Source organism: Dreissena polymorpha, chromosome 8, assembly GCF_020536995.1.
Source record: "Dreissena polymorpha isolate Duluth1 chromosome 8, UMN_Dpol_1.0, whole genome shotgun sequence".
Taxonomy (NCBI): domain Eukaryota; kingdom Metazoa; phylum Mollusca; class Bivalvia; order Myida; family Dreissenidae; genus Dreissena; species Dreissena polymorpha.
The window spans coordinates 85,938,112-85,962,693 of record NC_068362.1 but is presented as its reverse complement, the minus strand read 5'-3'; the positions used below and the strand labels follow the sequence as shown (position 1 = coordinate 85,962,693).

At 36.3% G+C, this 24,582-nt stretch overlaps 1 long non-coding RNA gene across 2 annotated transcripts; it reads left to right on the top strand.

Annotated features, from left to right (window-relative positions):
- The first annotated feature begins 1,917 nt into the window (after nt 1–1,917).
- Nucleotides 1,918–24,582, top strand: LOC127840865 (uncharacterized). 2 transcript variants are annotated; one of them, XR_008030606.1, is made up of 4 exons: nt 1,918–2,189; nt 12,490–12,530; nt 17,229–17,517; nt 24,211–24,582. It is a non-coding gene; the product is annotated as an uncharacterized LOC127840865 (long non-coding RNA). The 2 variants fall into 2 exon arrangements; XR_008030607.1 differs by lacking the exon at nt 1,918–2,189 and adding an exon at nt 6,006–6,073.

Here is a 24,582-nt window from a genome sequence, read left to right as displayed (position 1 = left end):
ACAACTTTTATGTCATCATCATCCTCATCATCATTTTGGAGTTTCTTAAACGTCATGAATATTGAAAACATCGATAGTATTCTCAAACAGCGGCTGTATCGTCAAACATTGGCTGTATCATTCAACATCAACTGTGTCGTCAACAACGATTATATCATCAAATATCGCTTGTATCGTCAAAAATCGGTTGTATCGTCAAAAATCGGTTGTATCGTCAAACATCGCTTGTATCGTCAATCAATGATTGTATCTTCATACATTGGTTAATCGTCAAACATCGGTCGTATCGTCAAACAATGATTGTATCCTGTAACATCGGTTGTATCGTGCAACATCGGTTGTATCGTCAAACAGAATGTTGAAGAGGCAGCTATCAGAGCAAAACACTAACGAACTCATTAAGTTACAAAAAACCCCATGATAGAACAAATAAATGTAAATGATTGCACTAGTTCATGATGGTGCCATTATTGGGTGAAATGTTTGTATCTTTATATGGAATATCACTTTGACTATGAATCGCTTCATTTTTTACATGTGATTTCATATACACAGTTACAAATCAAGGATGTTGAAGGCAAATGAAAATAAAACATAAAACTGCGATACTGTTTTAATATCTTTATAACCCGTATAATACAACATAATGTTGAAATGATGGTATTTATTTTATAATTATAAAGGTCTTTGATCAAGCATAAAACAACAATAATTCACGCCTCGATGATTGCGCTTTTGTTTATACGGCGGGTGGGCGATTAAGCCCCCATTTTGTGAAGCATCCGCATTAACGAGACATCATTACAGCTATATACACAGATCGGTGTCGCGAAATCTACGTCCGGATCTGGAACGCGAGATTCCGAACTTGACGGGGCAAAATACTGCATAATAAATCCGTTCCCCTTGACTTTCGTCCGGATCGCGAGATTTCCGGTCTATCGAGATCCGGATAAACACGGTGTTACTGTAGACGATGAATACAGGTGAAAACAAAATGGTAGGATAATGCATGTTTTATTAGGCGTCTTCTTGCCATTTAATTTTACAATGCATACACAAAACGATGAATAGAGGAAAACAAATAATTGACATTAGCGTCTGTTGATCAAATACAATTAAACTGCAGTACAATCGTTCTACTTAAAAAAATACGTGTTAAAAGTTGAAATTATAGTCTAACAATTACAAACAAATAAACATCAGCATCCATTATACGTCTGAAGGGCCGTGTGGAGATTTGGCCTTGTATCCCCCCCCCCCCCCCCCGAGATCTTGGTGCGGGAGACATATAGTGAAAATGTTTTGATAAGCCCGTCCGTTCGTTTATCTGGGTTTTTCTGTTTGAGACGAGTGTACTTTGACAAACAGCTCACTTTCACCCATGTTCCGGAAAAGCCAATGTGTCAACGCTCTTTCAGACAATAACGTAGTTACGTCACCATCTATCTATAGAATGCCGGAAAAGCAGGATTGTCCACAGCGGTCCATAACCGTCTATGGAAGTATTCGTTAAACGTTAACGGATCCGCCAGGCGTAAACCGAGGTAGACGAGGAAATTAACCGACTCCATTGATCGATTAGATCAATCTCCACGCAGAGTTGTCGTTCCTTGCTCTCACATACAACTCTGCATAAGGCTCAGCACGCCATTTTGTCTACCAAATAGCTAAAACCGAACAAACGCATACAATGTATATTTTAGTGGATATTTAAGATCGCATGCATTTAATTAAGAAATATGACTTTTAAATGTACGATAAATCGTGCAAAAACTTGTGAGTTTTAATGCAACTCTTTGGAACTATTTTATTGCCCATTTACACAGATGTATTCATTCCACGCACTTCACAAATGTAACCAATTGTACATATTTTTTATTGAGTGACGTTAGGCATTGCTTCGACGTATTTATGTATGTCGGTTTCTTAACATAAAAAACATATCAATTTTATAATAATTAATTAAGACTGATATAAGATATCATGGTATGCGATGGTTTTCTTTAATGCAGTTAATGCAATGTAACCGTCGTGCAAGATATTGTTTAGTATACTGTAACCTCACTGATGAACGCTTGGAATGATCATGACATGAATGAGACGCTTTCATAACAATAGTCCGTTCTGAGCCCAACACAGAGGTGAATGTAATGTGACCGTCGTGCAAGAGATTGCGATTAGATAGGGTAAAATTTCTTTGAAATCGCTCATGAATCACATGCTCAGTATATTTATTGCAGCATGGCTTTATTCGGTTTATATTGCGAATACACTGGAAATGAGCTCATTAAGTATGACTTATTTAAATAAAGAATAAACGAAACCTTTTGTGAATAACTTATTAAACAGATCGTAAAAATGATCCCCTGTATTATATTAAGTGGAAATTGATATTGCAGTTTAAACAAAATATATGAACGTTATTGGCTGGCAGATGAAATCGCGTCAGACGTGCAGATTAGACCTGGCAAACTTACCAAGATGAACATCGGAAGCCTAAAGTATTTTTTTATCAAGACGTCGTAGTCGTCGTAGCTACATTTGTTTATACACACTTGACGGATTGTACGCTGATAGTTGAACAATAATTGACATGTGCTCTTCGGTGATACTAATTATGAGATAAACGCCATATACTAGTATGCACTTGAATGCACTGGAATGCACTTGATTGTGTAATTAGTACATGCATTATGGGACGAAAGCAATGAATTTAACAAATTACAATACACACAATAATGTATAGAATTTATATAACATTGAATAATAATTTGATGATTGGTCAAACAAAAAACTTGAAGAAAATGTTTATCAACGGTCCTTATAGCATCTATAGTGGCCTAAATACTAGATACGAAATATAATAATCGCTTTACCGTAAATCTCGACTTTACTCGCTACGAAATTTCTTAGCGGGCGCTGTAATTTTGTGATTCCACTATAAAATTTCGTAGATCTATGATCACAGCAATGGACTATTTAACTATTTCAAACCAAATAAAGCAAGAATGTTGGAGATCCTTGAAGGCGATGTTCGCGCATACTGAGTACTTAATGAGTATTTGATAATGTATATCTATGTTACATTTAAATTAAAACGCATGCAGAGTTAATATAGAATGTATTATTATAGAACATGCATCGTATAGTTTGTACTTAATATGTATTGTGGTTGAATGCGTTATTTTATCCTCGACAAGCTTTACATATTTCTTAATGACTCACTCAGTTTATCGGACAGAAAATGCTTAAGATAAATAAGATATTAAAGGATCGCTGTCAATACAAGAGTGGATTCTTGCATTATTATATCGGAAATCGAATGACCCAGTGCTATTGAGCTCGTCACCCTATCGTCACCCTATCATACAATTCGCGGCCCAAAGTTTAAAATTGTTTTTAGTGAAAATTATATATTTGTTACATATATAGCGAGAAATTATTTTTTATTAACCTCTGTCGTAAACGTTGTTGTATAGCTGCTTTTCTTTTATGTAAATTATAAAGTGGAATATTTATTCCTCAAGTATAAGTACCAAATTTAAATTTAACTTAAAACATAATTTTAAATAATTTAAATAATGTTTAACATAAATATTGAAAACAGAGTGTTGCCCTGGTACTTGAACCAAAACCGTTCGTTTAAAAACCAACCCGCTTCCTCCTTATAACAGTCGGTTAAACAAATGGTCGATTATGTAAGTATGTATTTTACATGTATCATTTGCAAATCCGTCATCGTTACCGAGTTGGAATATTTCGACGTATTTAAATCTATTAGTTATGCATATTTTGACATTTGAGAAAAAGTGGAAATAGATATCTGCACGTGAAAAATCTCGTGCTTTTGTTGTTTAATAACATTCAATTAAATACGGCAAAAGAAAATCGACATTTCTTTGACTTCTTATAAGTTTTTATTAATGAAAAAATGGTTGGGAGCACATTATCTGCCCAACAAAAATAGCAGAGTATTTCTATGCTAATCTCCGTTGTTAAATCACATCGAAATACGCATGCAAAGAGTGGTATTTTCAACTTTTTAAACAATCTCATCTATTTGGCTTCCTTCCACCGCCTCTATTACTCGTGAATGAAGCTTCAAGTGGTCATTGGGCGGCAGTCGGAGATGCGCATGTTGGTGGAGGGGAGCATACGGGTAGAGGTACTGCGTCACACAGAAAATTGGAATGCGTAGTTGTGGTGGATGACGTGCACGTGTTTGTACAGAAACTGGAATCGGCCAGTCGTAGTACTAAAAATCGAAAATCACCAACGCTTTTCATTGCTAAACACCGTAAATTAGTAAATTGTTGCAGCCACCGCCAAATGTACGTTGTCGGGTGTGCACACTCACTGAGCGTACGAGAGTGAACGCTCGTACAGAACGTGGTTACAGAACGTGACTCCGAGTGTGTTGAACACCTGCGCCATGACCATCAGATTGAACACCTGCGCCATGACCATCAGGTTGAACACCTGCGCCATGACCATCAGGTAGCGCTGAAGCTTGTACCGATGAACTCACGCCCAGTGAACCGTATACATAAAGCGAAGAAGAATGTAAACGTTAGTACGATATGAAACAACAGAGAATCCACGTACTCTTCCCGTCCAAGATGTTTGCAAGAGCCTTTAGTCTTTACCGGAAGAAACCGAATCACTTTTTGTTACATTTCCGGATTTCATCGACGGAATGTTTTGCACCACGTTCGACACATAATCATATACGCTGGATCCCATGGTCGCCAAAACATGTTTATCACTTCGGACATGTCATGACATTATTGCTTGAGAATTTATTATTGGATTCTTTTTTTTCTACAGCGTGTCGGTGTTGTCCTGTTTTAAACAGTAAAACACTATTGATCATTACAATAAAGTCTGGAAAGAGAACATTATTTTTGGGCAAATAATTTTGAAAATAAAATCCAAAGTATAGTACAAAATAAAAACTATATTGCCTGCATCTTTCGGGTATATACGTGCACTTCATTGAGCCTACGCTTGTTCTTCATGACTGGAGGTGAAAGATTCGCGTCTCAATCAAGGCTAATTCTGAATTTAGCCAGACAAATAAAAAGGTTGAAATGTTGTGAACAAAGCGGCGCATTGGCTAACTGGATAACTTATTACGTCGGTAGATCGATGTAGTAAAATCTAGGACATACTCTTGCGTACAACCGCACTAAGTGGTACGCATGTAAACAAACCCCAATATACATGCACGATATATGTTGGTAAAGATATAGACTAGTTCAGCGTGTCACTTTTGATTGCGCTGTTATCTGTATCATAATTTGAAAATAATGCATCGTTATCGATGGCGAAGTGGTGTGACATGCTCTTATCATAAATATCTGACTTGTGAAAACGATAACATGCGACCCCAACTGATCTAGGTGAAAACATCAACGGTTTAAAGTGTTAAGTGTATGCGACGGGTTTCCGTACTCTGGCCAGTAGAGGACCTATGTACGGTGCTCCCTTTGTGCCACTCGTTGCTTCGCAATGTCGATCTCGGATAACAAGAAGGACATCACGAAAGGAAGGGGCGAGAACTCGAGAGCACAATGCATGAACGCGAGATCGCGATATTGTTGTTGCTTACTCGTATCGGTTTTTCGTCTCTTCGTATCGTATGTGAATATCGCGATCTCGCTTCGTATTTTCGCAACCTTGAATCGTGATCTCGAAATCTCGCATCTTATGCTCGCACATTCGCAATCTCACTTTGAATAACATGGGCGAGAACGCGGACACAAGATGCGAAAACACGAGATTACGATGCGACGTCGCGTAATAACGGTGCTCGATTACGAAAATACGATGCGAGATCGCGATTAGATTTTATATCCCGATCTCGCATCGTTGTTTCGTTATCTCGTATAGTAATCTCGTAATCTTAGAGCTTGTATCAAATATATCGCCATAAAACTGTCCAAGTACAATCACGCATATATCGCATTGATTATATTAAAATGTTTGCTATTAACATTTGTACTTCATTACACTGTTAAAAATGTGTTTAAATTTTGTTTGAATATTGTCTATTTGACTTGATATGAAGGTAAACGAGCTTTGTTTCTGTTGTAACCGATGTAACGCAAGCTTTATTCTTCATTGAAACGCAAGCTTTATTCTTCATTGTCAATGTAAGTTCTTATAATGATAATTTCCTTATTTCTTACAAAGTTTCGATTTATAGAATATTCACCATAAGTGAATGTGATGAAATCAAAATGGGATTTGAATTTCCCATCCATGCATCAGTCGCCTCGAAGAATAAGAATTTGATAATAAAACTTAACTTATATTTTAGTTACACTGGGAACAAGAGGACATTAAGTACAATGGAACTAGAAATTATGGAAAGCAATAGCAACACACCTTTAACTTCATTGGCTTTTATGTATAATTATTGAACCGATACACGTGTGAAACGTGTAAGGACATTAACTCCTGAACAATTCATAGCCGATGTTTGCACTGAGTTATCTGTCGCATAAAATGAATTTGTCTTTTTTTAATAGTAAACAGTCAAATATGTTAAAAAGTAAAACAGCAGATCAGGGGTTGTTTTTACAAATGTTTTTCTGAACTTTAAATCGGAGGTATGTTCCCTTGCAAATAAAGTTAATATGCATCAATTATCTAAATAAATAAGCGTTATGAAGTTTTATGTTAACACAAACGACTTTTTGTTAATCGACGCACTAATTTAACTTCGGACATGTATTTAACCACTCGACAAAAATGGTAATAAAATAGTTATTTTGACTAGAACAACAATTCCAATGGTAAGAAAAGTAAAAGTTTTGTCTTGTGTATCTAGAAACCTAGCCCTCTGAAAATATTAAATTTATTTCTATAGAGCTCATATTTGAAATGAATGTCAATGACTTATAGTTTTTATCATTTATAAGAAAGAATATAATCGTCACCGGGCATGGTTGAAAACGGTGAAAACGAAAAAGACACTACAGTCGACCGTTAACACAAACTACTGCTCGTAAGCAAAAACACACTACAGTCGACCGTTAACACTATCTAGTACTCATGAGCAAAAACACACTACACTCGACCGTTAACACTAACTTCTACTCATGAGCCAAAACACAATACAGACGACCGTTAACACTAACTAGTACTCATGAGCTAAAACACACTAAGAAGACCGTTAACATTATCTAGCACTCATGATCCAAAACACACTACAGTCGACCGTTAACACTATCTAGTACTCATGAGCAAAAACACACTAAGAAGACCGTTAACACAATTCAGTACTAATAAGCTAAAACACACTAAGAAGACCGTTAACATTATCTAGCACTCATGATCCAAAACACACTACAGTCGACCGTTAACACTAAATAGTACTCATGATCCATAACACACCATAGTCGACCGTTAACACTAACTAGCACTCATTATCCATAACACACTATAGTCGACCGTTAACTTTAACTAGTACTCATGAGCCCAGACACACTGAAGTCGACCGTAAACACTAACTAGTACTCATGAACCAAAACCTGTACAATCGACCGTTAACATTAACTAGTACTCATGATCCAAAACCTGTAAAGTCGACCGTTAACACTAACTACTACTCATAAGCCAAAACACACTACAGTCGACTGTTAAAACTATCTAGTACTCATGAGCCAAAACACACTACAGACGACCGTTAACACTAACTTCTACTCATGAGCCAAAATACACTACAGAAGACCATTAACATTATCTAGCACTCATGAGCCAAAATACACTACAGTCGACCGTTAACACTAACTAGTACTCATGAGCAAAAACACACTAAGAAGACCGTTAACATAATTCAGTACTAATAAGCTAAAACACACTAAGAAGACCGTTAACATTATCTAGCACTCATGATCCAAAACACACTACAGTCGACCGTTAACACTAAATAGTACTCATGATCCATAACACACTATAGTCGACCGTTAACACTAACTAGCACTCATTATCCATAACACATTATAGTCGACCGTTAACTTTAACTAGTACTCATGAGCCCAAACACACTGAAGTCGACCGTAAACACTAACTAGTACTCATGAACCAAAACCTGTACAATCGACCGTTAACACTACAGACGACCGTTAACACTAACAAGTACTCATGATCGAAAACACACTACAGTCGACTGTTAAAACTATCTAGTACTCATGAGCCAAAACACACTACAGACGACCGTTAACACTAACTTCTACTCATGAGCCAAAATACACTACAGTCGACCGTTAACACTAACTAGTACTCATGAGCCAAAACACACTACAGACGACCGTTAACACTAACTTCTACTCATGAGCCAAAATACACTATAGTCGACCGTTAACACTAACTAGTACTCATGAGCCAAAATACACTATAGTCGACCGTTAACACTAACTAGTACTCATGAGCCAAAATACACTATAGTCGACCGTTAACACTAACTAGTACTCATGAGCCAAAATACACTACAGTCGACCGTTAACACTAACTAGTACTCATGAGCCAAAATACACTATAGTCGACCGTTAACACTAACTTCTACTCATGAGCCAAAATACACTACAGTCGACCGTTAACACTAACTAGTACTCATGAGCCAAAATACACTACAGTCGACCGTTAACACTAACTAGTACTCATGAGCCAAAATACACTACAGACGACCGTTAACACTAGCTTCTACTCATGAGCCAAAATACACTATAGTCGACCGTTAACACTAACTAGTACTCATGAGCCAAAATACACTATAGTCGACCGTTAACACTAACTAGTACTCATGAGCCAAAATACACTATAGTCGACCGTTAACACTAACTAGTACTCATGAGCCAAAATACACTACAGTCGACCGTTAACACTAACTAGTACTCATGAGCCAAAATACACTATAGTCGACCGTTAACACTAACTAGTACTCATGAGCCAAAACACACTACAGTCGACCGTTAACACTAACTAGTACTCATGAGCCAAAACACACTACAGTCGACCGTTAACACTAACCAGTACTCATGAGCCAAAATACACTATAGTCGACCGTTAACACTAACTAGTACTCATGAGCCAAAACACACTACAGTCGACCGTTAACACTAACTAGTACTCATGAGCCAAAACACACTACAGTCGACCGTTAACACTAACTAGTACTCATGAGCCAAAATACACTACAGTCGACCGTTAACACTATCTAGTACTCATGAGCCAAAATACACTATAGTCGACCGTTAACACTAACTAGTACTCATGAGCCAAAATACACTACAGTCGACCGTTAACACTAACTAGTACTCATGAGCCAAAACACACTACAGTCGACCGTTAACACTAACTAGTACTCATGAGCCAAAATACACTACAGTCGACCGTTAACACTAACTAGTACTCATGAGCCAAAACACACTACAGACGACCGTTAACACTAACTTCTACTCATGAGCCAAAACACACTACAGTCGACCGTTAACACTAACTAGTACTCATGAGCCAAAATACACTATAGTCGACCGTTAACACTAACTAGTACTCATGAGCCAAAATACACTACAGTCGACCGTTAACACTAACTAGTACTCATGAGCCAAAAAACACTATAGTCGACCGTTAACACTAACTAGTACTCATGAGCCAAAATACACTACAGTCGACCGTTAACACTAACTAGTACTCATGAGCCAAAACACACTACAGTCGACCGTTAACACTAACTAGTACTCATGAGCCAAAATACACTACAGTCGACCGTTAACACTAACTAGTACTCATGAGCCAAAACACACTACAGACGACCGTTAACACTAACTTCTACTCATGAGCCAAAACACACTACAGACGACCGTTAACACTAACTAGTACTCATGAGCCAAAACACACTACAGTCGACCGTTAACACTAACTAGTACTCATGAGCCAAAATACACTACAGTCGACCGTTAACACTAACTTCTACTCATGAGCCAAAATACACTACAGTCGACCGTTAACACTAACTAGTACTCATGAGCCAAAACACACTACAGTCGATCGTTAACACTAACTAGTACTCATGAGCCAAAACACACTACAGTCGACCGTTAACACTAACTAGTACTCATGAGCCAAAACACACTACAGTCGACCGTTAACACTAACTAGTACTCATGAGCCAAAATACACTACAGTCGACCGTTAACACTAACTAGTACTCATGAGCCAAAATACACTACAGTCGACCGTTAACACTAACTAGTACTCATGATCCATAACACACTACAGTCGACCGTTAACACTAACTAGTACTCATGAGCCAAAATACACTACAGTCGACCGTTAACACTAACTAGTACTCATGAGCCAAAACACACTACAGTCGACCGTTAACACTAACTAGTACTCATGAGCCAAAATACACTACAGTCGACCGTTAACACTAACTAGTACTCATGAGCCAAAACACACTACAGACGACCGTTAACACTAACTTCTACTCATGAGCCAAAATACACTACAGTCGACCGTTAACACTAACTAGTACTCATGAGCCAAAACACACTACAGTCGACCGTTAACACTAACTAGTACTCATGAGCCAAAACACACTACAGACGACCGTTAACACTAACTTCTACTCATGAGCCAAAATACACTCTAGTCGACCGTTAACACTAACTAGTACTCATGAGCCAAAATACACTACAGTCGACCGTTAACACTAACTAGTACTCATGAGCCAAAACACACTACAGTCGACCGTTAACACTAACTAGTACTCATGAGCCAAAATACACTACAGTCGACCGTTAACACTAACTAGTACTCATGAGCCAAAACACACTACAGACGACCGTTAACACTAACTTCTACTCATGAGCCAAAATACACTACAGTCGACCGTTAACACTAACTAGTACTCATGAGCCAAAACACACTACAGTCGACCGTTAACACTAACTAGTACTCATGAGCCAAAACACACTACAGACGACCGTTAACACTAACTTCTACTCATGAGCCAAAATACACTCTAGTCGACCGTTAACACTAACTAGTACTCATGAGCCAAAATACACTACAGTCGACCGTTAACACTAACTAGTACTCATGAGCCAAAATACACTCTAGTCGACCGTTAACACTAACTAGTACTCATGAGCCAAAACACACTACAGACGACCGTTAACACTAACTAGTACTCATGAGCCAAAATACACTACAGTCGACCGTTAACACTAACTAGTACTCATGAGCCAAAATACACTCTAGTCGACCGTTAACACTAACTAGTACTCATGAGCCAAAATACACTACAGTCGACCGTTAACACTAACTTCTACTCATGAGCCAAAATACACTCTAGTCGACCGTTAACACTAACTAGTACTCATGAGCCAAAATACACTCTAGTCGACCGTTAACACTAACTAGTACTCATGAGCCAAAATACACTCTAGTCGACCGTTAACACTAACTAGTACTCATGAGCCAAAATACACTCTAGTCGACCGTTAACACTAACTAGTACTCATGAGCCAAAATACACTACAGTCGACTGTTAACACTAACTAGTACTCATGAGCCAAAATACACTCTAGTCGACCGTTAACACTAACTAGTACTCATGAGCCAAAATACACTACAGTCGACCGTTAACACTAACTAGTACTCATGAGCCAAAACACACTACAGTCGACCGTTAACACTAACTAGTACTCATGAGCCAAAACACACTACAGTCGACCGTTAACACTATCTAGTACTCATGAGCCAAAATACACTACAGTCGACCGTTAACACTATCTAGTACTCATGAGCCAAAATACAATACAGTCGACCGTTAACACTAACTAGTACTCATGAGCCAAAATACACTACAGTCGACCGTTAACACTAACTAGTACTCATGAGCCAAAACAAAATAAGAAGACCGTTAACACTTTCTAGTACCCAGTAGGTAAAATATACTTAAACATACATGGGAATACAAAGACTAAATAGGTCATTGTTTTCACATTTATTCAAATTAATGATGTTCATATTTATATCAATATTCTATAAAAATGTCCTCTAAATTATTGAATCTCATGCTAAAAAATGTACTTCCGTCATAAAAAGTTTCTTAAAATGTTAGCTGTAAAACGTCGGTGGGCTAGTAAACTTTCATTAATGGTGTGCACTCCCTATATTTTCATTTTGTTACGCAACCTTTACCTTCGGGGAAAGACAAGGGAAAAGTATATTCCCAGATTTAAAAGCGCACATGGTGACAACTTCTGAAAAAATTCGCCTCACAACAACGCAGCAATTTTGTGACTTAAAAACAAATACAATTGTGAAAACTGATTTCCACTGGCTTAATTTCCTAAAAACAATTTTATAATAGTTACAGTCATCGACAATGTGAATTTATGACGACTTAATTAATTTGAATAATTGGAATAAATTGCAAATAATGTCGTATAATGTTTTCTATTTAAGGGTCTGCCAACTATGGAGAAAAATAGGGAAGATTCCTTCGGGTATGTTCAATTCCAGAATTTGTATATCTTCACTGGTCTTTAAAAACTGAAAAAAGTGAATTTTGTGTGTTAACATATTATCTGGAGAGCAGCTTTGTGAATCACAATAAGCAAAAATAGTGGGGATGATATGTGAAAGCATAGTTTTAGTGGGTGAAAAATCCTGGACAATCACTTTTGAAAAATCTATCTGCATAACCTGCTTATAATACATAATTGTTATGGTTATATTACACTTATTCTGATTCCCATAGGGTCCCATTATAAGACTGACAACTTTCAGCGCATTTTTCTTGCCTTTCCGACATATCAATTTTTCCAAACCTGGTTTAATTCTAGAGATGGATCTGTCCTCTTCCAATTATTGCAATAAAAAATACTTTTTTTGTAACTTCTAAGAAAGTTCATCGCTGTAAAATGGATCCACCGTAGAAAACAGTTTTTTGGAAGCCATATTTCGACAAAAAACTCATAAATAGACCCCCCAAAGTTCATCTTTCAAATTAGCTTCCAATCCAAGGCATCATGCAAAGTACTCCAGACACATACAGGATATTTATTATTAGAAATAACAACAACATACATGTCTCACATTGTTAAATTTGCTTTTATCGAAGAAGAGAAAGTGAACTCTTAAGAATTAGGCAATACTTTCAATGATTTAGTGTAATGTAACCTTAAACACCATTCAAGAAGCATCAATACAATAATGGTCATAAAGGGGTCATAAAGGTGTTACTTGCGTCGGCGTCCGCGGAGTCACACTTTTTGAAAAAGGCTCATAACTTCTGTGTCTCTTCAGATATTGCTTTCATATTTGATATGCATGTGTATCTGGACAACAGCTTTCCATGCGCATAAAATGTTTGACCCCTGTGACCTTGACCTTGAACTTTAGGTCAGGGTTCAGGTTTCAAAATCTGTGACCGCGATTCGAAAAAGGCTCATAACTTCTGTGTCCCTTCAGATATTGCTTTCATATTTGGTATGCATGTGTATCTGGATAACACCTTTCCATGCGCATACAAGTGTTTACCCCTGTGACCTTGACCTTGAGGTCAGCGTTCAGTATTCGAAATATGCGACTGCGATTCAAAAAAAGGCTAATAACTACTGTGTGCCTTCAGATATTGCTTTCATATTTGGTATGCATGTGTATCTGGATAACACCTTTCCATGTGCATAAAATTTTTGACCCCTGTGACCTTGACCTTGAACTTTAGGTCAGGGTTCAGGTTTGAAATCTGCGATCATGATTCGAAAAAGGCTCATAACTACTGTGTCCCTTCAGATATTGCTTTCATATTTGGTACGCATGTGTATCTGGACAACACCTTTCCATTTGCATGAAATTTTGAACTTTTGGTCGGGGTTCAGGTTTCGAAATCTGCAACCGCGATTCAAAAAAAGCTTATAACGTCTGTGTCCTTTCAGATATTACTTTCATATTTGGTACGCATGTGTATCTGGACAAGACCTGTCCATGCACATACTAGTTTTGACCCCTGTGACCTTGACTTTGAACTGAGGGTACGCGTTTAAATTTTGATATCTGCGACCGCGACTCAACAAAGGTTCATAACTACTATTTCTTGAGCTTTACTTGTAGCATTTTTAATAATAATAATAATAAACGATATGATTTTTGTGAACTTTGACAGTTATAAAGATGTTGTCGAACTAGAAAAGTACTACAGCCACCACAAACCTGTGTGGATAGTTGTTTAGAATTGAAGAGAATTCACAAATTATCGCACAAAGGAGGGCATAACTTATTTATTTTTATTGTGTTTGGTCTGTTTGTGTTTTTGTCTGTTTGCTATTAGATGTACAATATTCATACAAAATTATTTTGGTCATGGATTAAAAAAAAGTTTTGCTTATTCAATATGTTACTAAATAGGACAAAAAAGGGTAAAACAACATTACAAATTAATGTCCCATCCCCGATATAAAAGTAAATAAGTAACCCAGGTATGCTACCATTAGGCGATACATCCAACTCGCGGAGTTCAAGTTAAAATAGAAATGGGCAAGTATTTTACGACAAACAGGCATTCATGATCACTCTTAAAACCGTGTATACACTGATCAAGGGTGAATATCTGTCTAAACATTACTTTAACTCTCCTTGATAACTTGGCAAAGTATAATAAATATGTAACCAAATATCTGTCATGGGTTTTTATTTACACCTGTTTAAAATGTAATTTATTTTGGGGGGAGCATATAGGGGCAGCTTCGTCTGTCCAAGCGTGTGCGTCTGTCTGTCTGTCCGTCTGTGCACAATTTTTGTCGGGCTATTTAAGCAACTAATGACCGGAATTCAATGAAACTTTATGAGAAGCTTCACTACCAAGAGGAGATGTGCATATTATCAGCGGGTTCTGGTCGGAGGATTTTTCACAGAGTTATGGCCCTTTGAAATTTTCTATTAACTGTACATATAGTGTAATTCTTGTCCGGGCTATTTCTAAGCAACTAATGACCGGAATTTAATGAGACTTTATGGGAAGCTTCACTACCAAAAGGAGATGTGCATATTATCATCCGGTTCTGGTCGAATGATTTTTCACAGAGTTATGGCCCTTTGAAATTTTCCATTAACTGTACATATAGTGCAATTCTTGTCCGGGCTATTTCTCAGCAACTAATGACCGGAATTTAATGAAACTTTATGGGAAGCTTCACTACCAAGAGGACATGTGCGTATTATCAGCCTGTTCTGGTCGGATGATTTTTCACAGAGTAATGGCCCTTTGAAATTTTCCATTTATTGTACATATAGTGCAATTCTTGTCTGGGCTATTTCTCAGCACCTAATGACCGGATTTGAATGAAACTTTATGGGAAGCTTCACTAACAAAAGGAGATGTGCATATTATCAACCGGTTCTGGTCGGATGATTTTTCACCGAATTATGGCCCTTTGAAATTTTCCATTAACTGTACATATAGTGCAATTCTTGTCCGGGCTATTTCTCAGCATCTAATGACCAGAATTCAATGAAGCTTTATGGGAAGCTTAACTACCTTGAGGAGATGCGCATGTTATTTGTGGGTTCTGGTTAGATGATTTATTTAGAGAGTTATGGCCCTTTGAAATTTTTAAGTTGCTTAACCATCCATCGTATTATTTTGTCCAAAGTTATGCCCCTCAAGACGTTTCCTTTTATCTGAACATATAGTGCAATATTGTGATAAAAAAGACTTTTGGGAGCATCACCCGTCTCTGACGGTTTCTTGTTTATCAATTACAATGGTAATTTGGTAAAAATAAAATGTATGTTGATGCAGAGCTTTTCACCCTTATATAACAGAGGCCGAAATTCGGCTCCTCCCCAATTGAAAAAAGGTCATTTTTTCCCAAATAGAGGAATTTCCCAAATTGTAAAAAAATATAATAATTTTTAATTAGACATACTGAGCATCTCCCAAATTGAAAGCAATGAGCTCTAATATGATTAAGAATGCACCACAATGTGTCTTTTAATACGTATGCACAATGAAAAAGACCCTGTTTCAAAAACTTTTTAAAACAAGGCATTCCCAAACTGAGCATTTATCGCGCATGAAATTCCCATTTTGAAAAGGCTAGGGCCTCTTTCTAATTTCCTGAAAAAAGTCCTGGTTGATTGTTAGGAAACAATCATTAGATATTTATAGGGTCAAATAACCAGAATTTCTATCCATAGACATTTAATTGGCTTTTTCTAGATCTTATTTAGTGAACCACAAACCCTGATTGCATTTTGCCACAATTCAAAAAAAAAATCATTGGCCAACCTGTATGTGAAGAGAGGGGAGGAGTTGGCAGGATTACTTAACATCAGTGAAGAAGTACTAATAAGCATGAGTCTTATGGAGTTCATCAAACTGTTTGTTCCAAAGTCCTGTGAGGTTGCTATCATCGAAGCGGCAGGAATTGTTGGTAATTTTATTCTACCATGGTCTATCTTTATCCTTTATAACACCCCCTTCCCCAAATTAACATGAACCCTAACGTAAAATAAAAAGCATGTGTGAACCAAATATAACTCCTTTAAATAATTTCTGTTCAAACTTTTGTAACCTCGTATAAAACTACTTTTACCAACTTTCTATTATTGATACAACATCCATTTCAACATACAAGATAATAAGGTGTAGTATTTGTGACAAATAAATGTTGTGTTGCTTATAAGAATAATATTTTTAAAATGTCAAAGTTAAATTTTCGAAATTTACTCTTTTTTATGTTGGCACATATTTAACTATCTAGGGTGGCCAGGGGTGTTGGTAAAAAACCAAGCCGGCAATAGGTTTAAGTATCATGGACTTATTAGAGAAAAGATGGTAATTAAGACAAATAATAAATAATTAAGAAGAAAGACAGCATGGATACGCTTGCTGCTTAGTTCCTTTTATTGTTGGTGTATCCAAATGTATTCTAAGTTATGTATTGTCATAGTACTTACTGCTTTCTTTCCTTTATAATTATGAAATATACAAAGACTGCAATTAAACAATTCAATTTTTGGCTGGAAATGTTCAATTAAAAAACATCATTCTTAACATGGCCATTTGATTTACAATGTGATCAATCCTGTGAAAATTAAAAATTATACAATTGTATCAGTACATTCCAAACAGCGCAAGATATTCATGTTTTCTCATCATAAATGTGTTATAATATTTAAATTATGTTTACTATTTCCAGGTACAACCTCTGATGTGAAGACTGAAGAATTTTAATCAGCTGAAGCAATAACATTCCTAAGTATCCCCAAACTTCACAGCAATGAGGGTCTGAAGGTGGTTACACAATCGGATGTAACAACTATTGAAGACGTACTTCCTAACCACGATTCTCAGACACTGAAGGCCTGTCTTCTGTTCTGTTCGGATCCAGGTTTTCTCAGCAAGTCGTTGGTTTCAAATCTGGTAGACAAGCACTCAGTTCTGGTAGCTGGTGCATTTGTTGCTGGCCTTTATTCACAATCGCGACGGTAAGTTTTGGTAGAACAAAGTCCTTTTTTTGTTTACATGTGCACAAAATGCGCATGGTGAATTTTTTGGAGTGCCTTAAATCTGTAGTTAGTAGTTGGTTGTCAATAAATGCAAATGTAGCTGTCAATTGTCCTAAGGCATTTATCTCTCATGTTTTATCTTAATCCAGTTATAAACGTATGATCAAAATGTCCCCAGATAAGCACAACAGGCAAGACTTCTGGTAAAATAGCATTGTAAATTAAACTGTCGGAAAACTTAGTCATGAATTATGTCCGAAAATTCAGAGTCATTATCAATGATTATTTGGGCTAAAAGTGTGTGTTTCCGAGAATTTAGAGTGTCCGAAAACTTAAAGTAATTGCTGTAATCACAAATTGTTGTTAAGTAGGCCTAATTTTAGTACTTTTTCATGCCCCTGCCTTTGTGCTTACTTCTTGCGGTTTGGAATATTTACAGACTTTTTTACCATTTATTAGGTTGTCCTCAAGCTGCAAGTTTTTCACTCCATGGGCAGAGTTTGTAGATCACAACATATCCATCTACTTTCCTTTGGTTACATTAATTATGTTGTTGCTGGGTATTTTAAAGAATCTTTTTTGATTCCAAAACAAAAGAACACGAATATTTGTAGTTATGTTCAAACGGCTTAAGTAATAATTAGTGGAAATTCATATCCAAATAAATCTTTTCTAATCAGTAAAAGCAATATTTTTTAGCTCACCTGAGCACAACGTGCTCATGGTGAGCTATTGTGATCGCCTTTTGTCCGTCATCCGTCGTGCGTCGCGCGTCCATCGTCAACATTTGCCTTGTGAACATTCTAGAGGCCACATTTATTGTCCGACCGAGTTCGAAACTGGGTCATGCTGGGTCAAAAACTATGTCACTAGGTCAAAAAATAGAAAAAAAAACTTTTGAACACTGTAGAAGTCACATTTGATGCCCAATCTTCATGTTACTTTGTCAATATGTTTGTCTTAATGATATGTTGGTTGAGTTCAAAAATGGTTTTGGTCCATTGAAAAACATGGCCTCCCGGGGGCGGGGCAGTATTCCTTATATGGCTATAGAGAAACCTTGTGAACACTCTAGAAGTCACAATTTTTACCCAATCATCATGAAACTTGGTTAAAACATTGGTTTCATTTATATCTCGGACGAGTTTGAAAATGGTCCAGATCGGTGAAAAATCATGGCCGCCAGGGGGCGGGCAGTTTTCTCTATATGTATATTGTGAAAACATGTAAACGCTCTAGAAGTCACATTTTTGGTCCAATCTTCATGAAATTTTGTCAAAACATTTGTTTCCTGTATACGACGGTTGAGTTTGAAAATGGTTTGGATCGGTAAAAAACCATGGCCGCCAGGAGGCAGGGCAGTTTTGCTTATATTGCTATTGGTAAACCTTGTTAACACTCTAAGAGTCACATTTATTGTCCAATCTTCATGAAACTTGGTCTGAACATTTGTTTTTATGATAGCTTGGCTGAGTTTGAAAATAGTTTTGGTCTGTTGAAAAATATGGCCTCCAGGGGACGGGGCAGCTTTGCTTATATGGCTATACTGAAACCTTGTTAAAACTCTAGAAGTAACATTTATAGCCCTATCTTTATGGAACAAGGTCTGAAGATTTGATGTATTGATACCTTGGCTGTATTCGAAAATGGTTACGGTTTGTTGAAAAACATGGCCGCCAGGGTAGCGGCAGTTTCATAATATGACTATTTAAAAACTATTTTAACACTCTAGTTGTAATGGATTCAGAAACATTAACCACAACCCGAATATCTAATTATAATTATTGCATTACTCAAATTAATTATTGCCATTACTTATGATTGTTATCTATATCTTTGCAGAAATTTAACAAAGTGGTAAAACCAATTAAACAACAAGAAGTGTTACATATGAATCTTATTTGACCTTTCATTCACTTATCATAGGCTACTCTCTATAAAACTCATTTATACCTGTGCTTGCACTGTTGCCAGGTGGTACTTGAGTAATTTCCTGGAAATTGACCCAAATTAACTGAGCACTTTCATCAAAGACCTTTGTGTTGATGTCAGATGGAAACCATTAATAAGTTTAGATAGATAAGACATTACAACTTGAAATGTTTTACCCCTACAGTTTTCAGTAAGTAGTTTGTGTGTGATCATGAAAGATTTGTGATTTTAGCAGGTTTTATTGTTGTTTCAATTGGAATTATCAATGCAAGGTTAGTCCTAAAATTGTTCCAGTTGTTTAAAAACATTTTGTCAAAAATGTGAACAATTTGGTAGTAAAAAAAACAACAACTTATCACATCTGTTAAGAAGCACAAACAGCTGAAAAGTGGATTTGCATTTGTTTTTGCAAAAATAATGTATTAATGCTACAGATTTTTTGTGCATTTAAATTACAAATTGTTTGATAGTTGTTTTGATATGATACATTTTCAAATGTCTTGTGTGTGTTAACTTCTATATTTGCACACATTTATAACTATAAGAAAGACCAAATGATGTTTTGTTCTATAAAAGAAGATCAATATTGAATTTCTAGTAGCTGTACATATTCTCATACTCATTTACTTTTTTAGAACTGACCTTTATATATGATAACAATTCAACATATTTTTTTAATTATGCAAAAACTTTTTTACAAAAACACAATCTCTTGAACAAATACGGTTGATTTCAGTATCTAAAAGTGTTCTTGCTAAACAGATTGTAAACAGTCATCCCCTATAAGATGCTGAGATGCTTATCTCATGATCTCAAATTTGGACAATAATTTGTTGAAAAATGTACTTCCATTTTCTTTTGCTGATGCTCATTATTAAATTACTGTCCTCATATTACTTTTATCCAAAATAATAATTTTGTCGCAACGGGTAACAAATGTCTATTTAAAAAAAATTAAACACACACACACACAAAACTCTTGATAGCGCATATATGTATATATCTGCCGAAACAGCAAACCGTTTCTTTTCACAAAACTTTGTTAACAACCCTTGTTTCCTGGATACGACGGTTGAGTTCAAAAATGGTTTTGATCCATCTAGTAACAAGACCGCCAGTGGGGGGGGGGTCATTTTCCTTTTAATCATATACTGAAAAAGCCTGTGAACACTCTAAAAGTCACATTTTTTGGCCAATCATCATGAAACTTGGTCAAAACATTGGTTTTATTGATATGTCGGGTGAGTTTGAAAATGGTTGTGATCAGTGGAAAAACATTGCTACCAGGGGATAGGGCAGTTTTCTCTATATGTTTGTAAGAAGCATTTTCCTAATATATATATATATAAATTTAAATCTGGGTATTAAAAACATGGCCGCAAGGGTGGGTGGGGTAATTTTCTATATAGGCCTATTGTGAATACTTTGGAACACCTTATTTAAGTCAGTCTTGTCATACTAATAACTTAAAATATTTGCTGAAGAGTCTTAATCTTTGTTTCTTTCCATCTAAGTCTCTCAGGTGAGCGACACAGGGCCCTTTGGGACCTCTTGTTTTAACTTTTGTATTATTTTATGACAAGTAGTTATGTTATTCAAATTTTGTTCTGCAAGAAAAAGCATGACTATTATCATGTGGAAGGCTGCAAATCGTATTCAACTTAATAAATAACTTGTTTGCGAAAAGGACATTTAAAGTGTTGCCCAAATCCAAGTGGTTTGTTGTTTCCTAATATGACAGTATACAAAGTAAATACCGCATGAATATGCATGCAATTAAAATTAAGCAAAATGTGTTCCCTGCTTATTCAATAATTTTTGAAGAGGTTTAAAAAAATGCAACTTTAAGACTCTTCTGAAACCGCAAGGATCACGGATATAGTATTTTGTGTGTATCAATTTCTAGTAGTGGTCTACAAAGTTTGTTAAAATCATGCCCAATGAGGTCACATGATTAATATAGACTGATATATAAGTTAAATAACAGTGAACAATCTCTGAAAGCACATTGGTCTGGGGTAAAATATTGTGTTTGTAGTAGTCCTTCATAAAGTTTGCACCTTGGGTTAGAACTTGTATTGCCCTTGTGGTCACTTGATTTATATACACTTATGTACTACCGGTAAGTGACTTTAAAAAATCTCTAAAACCACAAGGGTAAGGGGTTTATAATGAGGTTTGTAAAGTTGTCTAAAATGTCCAATGATCATCGACTTAGTTTGTTGAAATAATGAATCTGTCTATGAAAAAAACTTGCCAAACCCAGTGATAAAATTATTATCCCCTGCCATAGGCGGAGGGATATTGTTTTGGCGTATTCTGTCCGTCCGTCTTTCCGTCCGTCCGGAGCAATATCTTGGAAGGGCTTCGGCGGATTTCATTGAAACTAGGTATGAGTATATACATGGATAAGAGGATGATGCACGCCAAATGGCATTTTACACCATCTGTAAATAACGGAGTTATGTCCCTTTCCCCCTGTATCTTGTAAAAAGGCTTTTTTGAGTATCAAATATAACACTTTTGTGTCCAGAAGCATATTGGCGGGGGATATCTATTCAACGAATTTGCTTGTTTATATCCATATAGACTAACATACAGAGAATATGTGGTTGCTGACTAATGATATCATTTGATATCAGATAAGTCACATATGGCCTATCAAAGGTAAGGCTTGCCAAACCTTTCCATACATCATATTAGACCAAGAGGATATCACAGGATAGCAAAAGTCACCAACCAATTATTCTTTTTATGACACCCTTTTTATAAAAACAAGAAACTTACAACTTTGTCCGGAGGTGTTAAATATAACAAACTGTAAATAGTTAGCAATTTACATTACAGCGCCATATGCAAATGAGACAGCCTGTTGATATCAACATATACCTATGTGTATTGAAATTTTCACACATGAAACAGGTCTAAATAAAATTATGAAGGATAACAATTTATCACACATTTAATCAATAAGCATAAAATCCAAGTGAGAAAGTTATACTTGATGTGAGAGTAACATAACACAAATAAAATAACTTCATTTTATCTAATTATTCACGCACACATCACACAACAATTTATATGAACGCTTGCATTTTGGGTTCATCTTAATTAATGAGTACATATTTCTCATCGTGAGCTTTGAGGATACCGTGCTGTCCATCGTCTGCTTGTCATATAGTTTGTCTATGTGCCTAAGACTTAAAAAAAATTATCTCTTACTAAAGCGCCTGACAGATTTAAATGAAACTTTACATGCATGGTCCTCTTTCAGCTTTGTTTAAATTGTACAAGTAAATTGTCTATGTAGGTCACATCCCAAGGGTCAAAAATGACTCCGCCATTTGGGTAACATGATACATTATATATCAAAATGACTTAGAAATGTTTTAAAATTTATCTAAAACAACAAGGCACAAAGATGTTATATTTGGCATCGGATGATAGTCCTACTCTTTTTGCCCCGCCCTAGTTTATTGAAATAATAAAACTTTGGTCAAAACTGTACCCGCCCAGAGGCCTACTTGATTCAATTGGTAGTAAATAGTTCAAACTTTTATAATCTTGTCCACTGAAACCGTACGGCACAGAGCTTTGATAATTGGCATGTAGCATTACATGGTGCTTCGTCAAGTTATTTTCAAATCATGCTACTGGGATATAAACGTACCCTGTCCTTTGGGTTATTTGTTTTCCTTATACGTAAACAGTAAGAAGTCCTATTAAAGGGCAAGCCATAGAGGTTTGGTTATTTGGCATGTATCATCATGGTCCACTACCAAGTTGTTAATGTACACGGCGATAATTTATAAAATGTTCATCTTTGAAACTGCAAAGCCTAGGAGTTTAGTATTTTGCATATTAAATAGTGCTTTTTCACGTTTGTTTACATTATATTATTGTTATCAAAATAGGCCACTCCAATGGCGTCACTTGTTTTTCTAATGAATATAGTAACGTTTCTAAAGATTACTTTGATCGAAAGGTTTGTTGAAATGTAATACTTGCCCCTGGGATTAAAACTGGCCATGCCCCAGTTGTCTTAGGTCAACTGAGCACGCATTTCGAGGTGAGCTATTGTGATGACCTTATGTCAGACGTCCATAATCTAAGGTGTGCCGGATGAAAGTGCATTGTCAAATTTCAGTTCTTTACAATTTTAGATGCCAAAATTTTTATTCAATGTTGATGCAACATGTCGGAATGTATATTTTGTCAATTTCAAGGCCGGGTTATATCTTGATCATGTGCTGCATAAACATGGTTACCAGGTCAAATCTAGAAAAACCTTGTTTAACATTTATGGGTCACATTTATGACATCTTGACAAATCAAGGTTTGGCTTTGTGTCTTTATATTTTCAAGTTTGAGTTCAAATCTGGGCTACGTGCATCTAAAAGCTAGGTCACCAGGTCAAAAACGTTTTTACCTCTCTAGAGGCTACATATATGACTCAGTCTGGATGAAACTTGTTTAAAATGTTCATATTTACAGTTATTACTTACCTAGATAGTATTTCAGATGTTCATCAGCTTATCATGGTCTTAAGATTTCTGTTTGCATTTATATTTGCTCACTCTAGTTTAGTGACACTGTTCTGGTTTTCCTCAAAACAACTTAAGGATAATTACAGATTATTCTATTACATAATGGACTTTTTCATATGACTGTATATTGAGATGCTTAAATCGAAATGGAAATACTTTTAAAGTTACCAAATTCTTTTGGTTTGGTTTTCAGGAATGAACAACAGGACTTCATAACGTGCATGTCATTGTCGTTATATGCGAACCAAGTGGAAATGGCCTCTGTCATCTTACCACAGCCGAAAAACTGGAGAAGTGAACACTGTGAAATGACAAAAGCAGATATTGAAAAGAGCATTACCACTCTTAAAGAAATGAATCTGCCTGACAAAAACAGTTTTGCACTGATGATTGCTTGTGTAGGAAGGGGGGAGGATTTGTAAGAAGAACCAAATGTGGAGTATTCGTTGTTTCGGAAACATTTTCCAATAACGCCCCTGTTTGGGCTGTTTGGGGATGGTAAAATTGGGTGCAACTTTCATGAAGGTGTTTTGAATAAACCTAGCACAGAAGAAAAAAAGAGAAA